We start from the raw sequence: 9,535 nt of genomic DNA on the forward strand, positions 1-9,535 counted from the left end.
TAGGTGCTTCTACATCAGTGTTGTTGGGGATAGGGTTATGACTACATTTTCAGACAGGAATGTTGTTCCTGGAACATATCTTAATCGACAACAGTGACCCAAGCCCCATGCAGTCTCCTGCGCTGGCAGTCAGAAGTAGATCACTGCTCGTCGCAGTCTAGCACAGAGTGTGTTATTCACAGCTGAGTGAATACAGGCCAGACAATCTGTGCACTTCCACTTGAATGACCATCTAGATAATGTTACTTGTGCTCCTGGTTATGGCTTAGCAACGTTTAAAACAGAAAAACACAGGTAATTTATTTCACTCTACTGTCAAATCTGCAGTACGACGATACACTCGTCCTGTGAGTTAAACATTAAAGTACTTACCTTTAGCACTCTCTGTATTTTGTTTAAATGAGCTGTTTTATTCATGTGATCCATTCCTAACATTTATTGTTCAGCTGAATATGATTTCCATGAATTTCTCTGCAGAGCACAGTGACCTTAGTTAAATCGAGGCTGTTGTATAAACAGTCCTGAGTATTTTAGTGGGAATTCTAAGACAACAGTCGTTTATTCTTCTCTTTTCCCTCTTATCTTTTTTTATATAATTGATTTGCATTTCAAAACTCTGGCTGTGAATGTTTAAAAAAAAAAATATTAAACTCCAGAAATATCTTTAAAGAAATGGATGTTTGAAGATGATAATTTTTTTGCTTCAATCAAAGTCCTTTGTGGTCTCAAACTTTCAAACTAGAATACAAATATTTCACTGCAAGTTTTCTTAATCGTTATATTCTTTTTTTTTTCTATGCAGTGTGAACATCTGAATGACATTAAGATCCACCCAGTGTTCGTCTTGTCAACGAAGTGTTCATCAATGAACATTTTATATAAATCATATTTTTTATGAAAATATGACAAGACAAAATGATGCCATATGATACTACCGTATATAGAAAGAATATTAGCCTATTATTTCAGAAAATCCAATCATAGTCAATATTGTCAGTTGGCAAAATGCATGTGCAAGTGATCTTACTCAAAATATGTAAGTTACAATGTGAATATTCTCTTTTCAAAATGACACTAAAAGACGTATAGTCAATAACTGTGAAGCATAAAGAATTCACAATATTTTATAACAATGTAGTCATTGCAACGCTATTTCATGAGATCGGGTTTTCACAACAAGCACAGTTAATGTAAGATGGTTTAATGATTAATTTTGCACTTTCTCTGTCAGCTAAAAGATCTTCCTTCATTGTCACTGTAATTAACAAATTATTATTGATTAATTAGCTCATATGTAAAGTGTTAGATAATGCTTTAACCATAAATAGCTCTAACTTTAGATTAGGTCATGGGAATTTGGAAAATGTCATTAATTAAGTGCTTTATACCGACCTTTATTGGACATTAATTACATGTATATGACGTGTTCCTTAAAATGTTTATACATACATTAAACACACACACACACACACACACACACACACACACACACACACACACACACACACACACACTCTCTCACTCTCTCTCTCTCTTTCTCTCACTCACACACACTCTCGCTCTCTCTCACACACACGCACACACACACACACGCACACACACACACACACACACACACACACACACGTTGGGTTTCCATCTCACTATTTGTGTATAGTCGAATGTATTAACTACAGTTTAACTATTAATTAACTATAAACTAATAGTTTGCAAATGATTTATACTGTAAGTGCTTTGTTACTTACTTATAAAATGTTACCAATAATTCAATTCAGTTCAATTCTATTCCCACAATTCACATTTATTTGTATAGTGCTTTTCACAATACTGTTCATATGTGTATAACCAGCCTTATTATGTTGGCCAATCAAATTGTACCTGTATAGGCGCGGACTCCACCTGTATATATAATGGGAACCTGGAAAAAGGGGCAGTCGGGATTTATGCAGTTCACTGAAATGTGCAGCTCATGCAGTATGTTCAATAAACGCATAGTTGTTAAATAACATTGTTGTTGCCTCTCGTGACAATATGTAAAATTAGATGACATTTTAGTCAGAGTAAAAATTTTAAAAAAAAAATTTTGTCAAAAGACAAAATGCCACACTTTAGATTAGGGTCCAATTCTCTCTATTAACTAACTATTAACTGCGACTTTTGCCTCAATAAACTCCTAATGACTGTTTATTATTAGTTACAGTAAGGTAGTTGTTAAGTTTAGGTATTGGGTAGGATAAGGGATACAGAATATGGTCATGCAGAATAAGGCATTAATATGTGCTCTATAAATACTAATAAACAGCCAATATCCTAGTAATATGCATGCTAATAATTAGTAAGCTAGTTATTAGTGAGAATTGGACCCTAAACTAAAGTGTTACCGACATAAAAAATAAAAAAAAATGAAAAAAAAACTGTACAAATGAACACTGGATCCACCTACTGTGGACACATAATCGTAACAGTCAATAAAACAGGAGGAAACATGCTGTCAGGCGCTAACCAACCGCAAAACTCACACCCAATCCCAAATCAAATGCTTAATGAGCAGAAGCAGCCGACAGGTTTTAAATACAACATGTGTCGCTTGAATAAACAGTTGGGGCTGGAAGACAAGCCAGATTTAGATTGGTAATTCAGCTTTGCTTGGGGATCATCTGTTGCTGTTGGCTCCGTTTGCTTTGATGGAAAAGCTGGGAGGAGACGTCATATCTGGCCCATCTGGGAGCGAGGTAAGAGAGAAGGGCCTTGCGTATAAGAAAACATGGCACAGTATGTGTCATTTTATCTGAGGAACACAAACAACATCAGTCACCCAACATCCCAATCAAGTCCCTATCCAACAAGCCTATCAAGATTCAGAACGGAAACTGGAGGCAGCAGCAGCACAAGAAGATTGGCCCCATTAGAAATATGCTATTTATACGCTGTTTTGCATGGAGTCTTTGTGTTTATTGCAAATGTAATTATCATTCAATTATTGTGATTATGCTAATCTAGGGTGTACAAGTCTTAGCGAGACACGAAAACACTCAAAAACAAAGAGCAGGTACTTGGAGAAGGAAAGCAAACATACTGTGTCTAATTTGGGAACGCCAGGAAGCGGATACCGGCACTTAAGCACGTTCTATAGATCTAGACAGGAAGTGACTTGTTAGGTGAGCTCAGATCTGCCTGTCCAAATCAGCTTGAGAGTTGTACACATGAAAAAAAAAGTTCAATGGTGCAGATCTCAGTTCTACTCCAAAAAGTCAATAGTAAACAATAGTCATTATTCAGTTTGGTTCAATAACTGTGTAAAGTTCATCAATTATGGAATGAGTTCAATTCATCTATAAAGCAGCTCTGGAGAAAATGGTGATGTCATTATCAAGTTTAGTTCAGCTCTCATTCAATAGTGTCAGTGCATTCGAGTCAATGAATTTCCCTGAATATTACGTTTATTTTATATGAAACCACACCTGTATCTCAATAACTTGTATTTAAATAATATTTTTGCTGTTTCTACACAATAAAACCACAAACACACTGTACATTCATCAAGAGTCAGCTATAATGAAAGTACTGTAGATTTTAACTGACGATTGAACTGTTCTCAAGGGTATTTTTCATACATGTATTTTTCTTTAAAAAGTTTTTGTAATTTTATACAATCTACTATAGGCAATTCCTTCTGGCCAAAACAATGATTTCATATTTTTTTAATAATACCTTACCTGTACATTACATTATCCAATTTCGCTGTTTTCTGAGTAGTTTTGTGTTTTATAATTGTATTACATTTAGCTGAAAGCCTAATAAGCTGTTTAATTGTAAGCTTAACCCGGCCACTATTAAAGGTTTAGTTCACCCAAAAATTTAAATTATGTCGTTAATTACTCACCCTCATGTTGTTCCAAACCCATTAGACTTTTGTTCATCTTCGGGACACAAATTAAGATATTTTTGATGAAATCTGAGAGACAGATGTCCTTTCACTGCCAGTCTATGCAACCACCACTTTGACGCTTTGAAAAGTTCATAAACAGACCGTGAAACTAATAATAAAAGCCTAAATTCAATCTGTTCATCCTATAAAGTGATCATGTCTCTTTAGGAAAGTTGGAGTAAACAATTCAATTCATATAGATTAGTTTTACAATCTCTTTATGAACTCTGAATATACAGGAGCATACATTAACTACCCGTAGTAGATCTATACAGGTGGAGCTGGGGAAGGTGGAGGGTTTCTGCAAGCGTGCTGCGACCGCCTCAGCAAACACTGACCAAGTATTTGAAAGTTGAGCGGCGAGCTCATTGGCTGCTGATGCAACAGGAACCAATCAGATGTGCCCTGTAGAGAACGATGTGATTGCTATAGGACACCAAGAACAAGAACTATCTAACTATAAGGTTTTCATAATCATTTCAAATATATGAGAGTAGGAAAGTCCACACAACTATAACAATAACAAAACAGAATTTTTTTTATTGGAATCACAATCAGAATCTTACTCGACCGCAAGAGCTTGAACATTTAAGGCAGCAGACGACAAAACTGCAGCACATGCTTATAACAGATCGTTATCAATATGTGGATGTTAATATTGTTAGTTATTTTTATAGTTATTGTTCATGGTGTGAACAGGCCTTTTGTTCAAATTGTGTAAAATTAACAGTATCTTTTTCCAATGGTATATTTTCAATGGAAATGTTCAATAGCTGTTTTTGTAGTATTTATTAAGGTATGTGTCTATATAGACGTATAATTGCCGTTTAAAAGTAAACCTAGCCTGAGAAAGTCGCAGGTTAAAAGTTTGCTTTTTTTTTTCAGGTTAAAAAATGCCCCCTTTGTCCAGATGCTTTCTTTTACTCCCTATGGTTCTAGAAGTATTTTGGCAGGTACATAGTGTTATTTCTTCATTTCCCTCTTCAGAATCAAAGTGCTCCGGCCATTAAAAGTCACTGTGCCTTGCAACTAGGCTATGGTCTAGCTGGACTTCCTTAATCATTTCAAATAGTGACTGATGGTTAAAGCTGAAACCCCCAGGAAGAAAAGAGAGAGTCAATCACAACGCTGCATGAAAGCAAGAGTTTTCTGACATTTTAAATTAAATACCTAATCAAATCTCACTTACAAAGCCAATTTTTGAGCAAGATTGCATTTCACAGCCTTTCTCGAACATATCACCCCCTACAACATGCTAGATTTGCTGTGACATATAATCATGACAGGGAAAGTCAACCACCAACACTCCCAAAAGGTTGTCAGTATGGACAGATTTGAGAAATGGACTTCATTTATCTAGCAGATCAAACACTTTGCGTCTGGTCTGATGGCAAAGGACAGATGAGCGATGATGTGCAAGTCGACAGAGGTCTAAGTTTTCAGCCCTTAGATTGATATTCCTGGATGTTTCCTTACTAAACAAGCCTTGCAACGCAGGGGTCTGGAGGTTTGTGCTGTAGGAAGGCCTTCATGATGAAAGTTTCGAGAAATTTAAAGTTCCACCCAACAAAGTTCTGTTCCCTCAACTGCAGTCATGGATTTTCACACAAACGTGTTACATTTCACACTTATTTACCGTGGTATTTCCCTTCCTCACACGTCTCTGCGCTTCTTTTTCTTTCTGTCTCAGCGTGCATGAAACTAAAGGTACTTTCTTTTCAGTCTTTACAGCATCACACCATCACTGCCTCCACTTAGCAGGAGCATGTTTTTATTGGCAGTGAATACTGATCGCCGATGCCAGAGAAACCTTACACAACTTTGAACTGTCATCTCTCTCACACCACTTTAATGGTGAAATCAAACCCCTGATGACAAATACAGAGGTGTGAACAAAGAAGATCTGAGGTATGTAAGGACACGCAGGAAGTGTACAAGCATTAATGCTGTTTTTTCACTGAGTCATGACATTGTATGCTTAATACCTATCATGCTCTTTGTTGCTCTCAAGGGAGGTTCATCGTTGTCAGGGTTTGCAAGCCTTGATGCTTATGATCCACACATTGTCAGTCTTTTGCAATGGCCTTTTTGCAAAGTTAAAAAATATCAATAAAAGCTTACCATCACACATATTTAAACAGGTATATATGTATCAGCTTTAATGCAGTTATCAAACTAACAAAAGCACTTAAATGTCAAACATTTCAGTTTTAAGAACAATGAGTATTCCAAATGTATCATTTAAGTTAAAGGTGTTCTAACCGTGCGTTCACACCGCCGGCGGCGAGAGCGGCAAAATTCGCTCTTGCCACCCTGCCAACAATGCCGCGGAAAGATTCGTGGACGCTCTGACGTAGATCGAATGCTTGGTCTTTTTTTAAACTTTATTTAAAGGGGCCCCAAAGCAAACAAGTGTTATAAATGATCGTTATTTTTGCAGAAAATTGATCGATGGAAAGAACTTAACAATTATAGTGACATGTTTGCTAACGAAATAAACCAATTAAAAGCCATTTGCGTGGTTTTGGCTTTTGTGTTCATGGTTAAGTGTTATTCTAATTTGCATTCCCGCTGAAAAACAAGCGTTCTAGCGCGAAAATCTTGCCTATAAATAGTGTTGCGTGCCTTCTTATCAAATTCAAATGATCAACCTCTCCTCTATTTTGCTTGGGAACTAATGTGGTCGGAACCAAAGTTTACAGGACTGCGTTCCCTGGAATCCTCTCAAACGGAGCACTTCTACATTCCGATTGGTTGACGCCGAACCACGTCATATCTCATTACCATAAAGTTGACCTGACTTCAACTCTCCTCGCCGTTCTCACCGTCCAAGACGCGCTGCCCTCCCCGGAGCTCACCACCGGCTCTCATTGAAAATGAATGACTTTCGGCCACTTTGACGCTCTCGCCGGCGGCGGTGTGAACGCACAGTAAGCGATGTCATACGTTTTTTAGGCCAAAACTTTTTTTTGTCAAATACAGCAAACATACAGTAAATCCGCTAGCTGCCTGTCCCCTGAACACACTGTAAAAAAAAAACGCGGTCTCTAGACACCCAAGGCTCCACAAACGACAACAAAAACAAACTGGGCCAACCCGCACCACGAAACATAACAAACAGTGTTCCAGACAATAACCTACAAGAAGGATTTGGGGTTGGGGTTTGGGGGGTTAGTGCACGACTGCACGTACACATGAAGGGGGGTGTGGAGGAGAGAGAAGCATGAAGAGGGAAGTTAGAATTATATTCTCTTTAAGTTTGATATGGCCGACACATGACCAAAGAGACGATGTTTCGATTAACAAATTGCAAAGAAGAGGGAAAAGGATAAGGAACGTGCAAAGTCCCGAATTTACATTGGAAAAGCCTTAGAAAGGTGGCTTGGACGTCCCTGCCCTAGCGCCCTAGGACTGGGCTTGTGGAACAGCTTCTTTTCTGCGCTTATAGCACAGATATGGTAAAACATTCCCACGCAATGGGAAAGTTTGTTTCAAAGGGGAACTCTCCGGTTACTAACGTAACCTTGGTTCCCTAAGATAAAGGGAACGAGCATTGCTTACCCTGCCGTGCTATATAGCTGCACGCGTGTCGACGCTGCCGCTTCTCAGTCGACAAATTCTGATTAAATGACTATCGCTCCGCCCGTTTTGATGGGCTGAAATGCAGACTTTTGTAGTTGCAGCTGCATCAGGCTTCAGTATTCTAAGAAAACTCTGATTCCCCCAAAGCGTGTTTCACGCAATGCTTGTTCGCGTTAGCAGGGAACCGAGGTTCACCCGAGCATTTTTCTGGTGATTAAATTGCAATGCAAGACTTCTTCCTTTTACTAATGATAGTTGAAAGTAGAAATGCTACAAAATGCAGATCATATTTTGTGAGAAAGTGTGATGTGCTAGAGAAAAACAGGCACTTTTTTTGGAATCAGCACTCCAAAATTAGTAGGAAACAAATATTGGATTTCATTCGGCAAATATGATGCAAGGTGGTGTTGTTATTAAAAATTATATAGCCTATAAAAAAAAGTCATTTAAAAATAAAAACAATAAAACAGCAACACCTGCTATGGGTGGATGGATGGAAAACAGCCACAAAAGACAATGACAAACAAACATTTTGTCAATGTTTGCACTATTTTAGATAAATTTTTCCTGTTTTTTGTAGCTGTGTGACTGTGTGCTTATCAGTTCAGAACAGCTGGGGCAGCAATACAATCTCTCACATGCTACGTTCCCTGGCAATGTATTGTCATCAACAACAAGAAAAGGGACATTATTAATGTATAACTGCTGTACAGGCAGTAATGGTATACTGTTTTGTTTTTAGGCGGTTGAAAGTGTTCTTAAAGGTGTCAGGTTTTCAATTTTATAATACTTTCTCCTCACCCAGTTTAATCTAAGAGAGCCATGTGTAAGCAGTGTTGCTAATAATAATTCAACCTCAAAGTTCAGATGAAATGATGTTGATATTCAGATTTAAATTACAAAAATAAGAAAAGTGTTATGAAAAGTCATTCAACAAATGTGTGCGACAAATGCGATGAGATTTTGTGCCATCTATGGTAAAGAGAAAAAAATGAAAGAAAATAAATTAGTAGATGTTTGTATTTTTCTCTTCTTTACATTTTGACTGATGTATCATCATCCTGCACGTATACTTAACTTGTATCTAAATATGTTACAAATTAAAGTAAATTCACATTGTTCTTATGGTAAGCATCTTTCCCGTCTTACTTGCTAGTTGCAGGTGGTAGACTATTAGGGGGAAGGGCATTCTCTTTCTAAAGAGTGTTTGATTGGACAAAAGATTTGTATCTGCTAAAAAATTAATTTTCAACGTTTAGGACTACACTAACAAATAGATGCCTCAAAGCAAATATACAAACTAAATGTCACAACTCTTTTTTGATTTCAGTGTTTTTTTATGTAGCTTTTTAGTTTTTACACCAATCGGTGGCGACAAGTGACTGTTTTGTCATTGAATGTATTTGCCATTGAATCATTCTTTCAAGAGATTTGTTTAAAAACGCTAATTCAATCATTAAAGGTACAATATGTAAGATTGTTGTAATAAAATATTCAAAAACTACTTTAACAGTGTGATATATTATTTAATGCAGTTGTGTACTTACATTATCCCAAAAGTTCCCAAGGATTTGTAAATCCAGAGAAATTCCAGTTAAAGGGATACTTCAGGATTTAGCATTAAGCTTTGTATCAATAGAAAACCTGTAGTATTTTCAAATTACCGTTCTTCCCTCCCTCATATCCCCCTGAGACAAGAGATTTATGAATGGAGGCTTTTTTGTCCAGAGGCTAAAAACTACAGCCAGTAGAAGGCGCTATAGATCCGCATGTTTTCAACACGCCCATAGAGGGTGGGATCTCACTCACAGAATGTACAACTAGTGTCAGACATCTTTTATTTGGAAGCTAACGGGTTCTCATTCTGTGGAGAAAGCTGAGTAGGGATTACCATCCTCTTTTTCCCGGACATGTCCGGCCGTGGAGATCATCCAAAATGTCCGGGATTCGGCTTTTTCTTTCTGCAGTCGCCATTCATTGTTTACATGCACACACCTTTTGTTTCAATCTAACTGAATTCATTCC

Source organism: Phoxinus phoxinus, assembly GCF_949152265.1.
Source record: "Phoxinus phoxinus genome assembly, chromosome: 21".
NCBI lineage: Eukaryota > Metazoa > Chordata > Actinopteri > Cypriniformes > Leuciscidae > Phoxinus > Phoxinus phoxinus.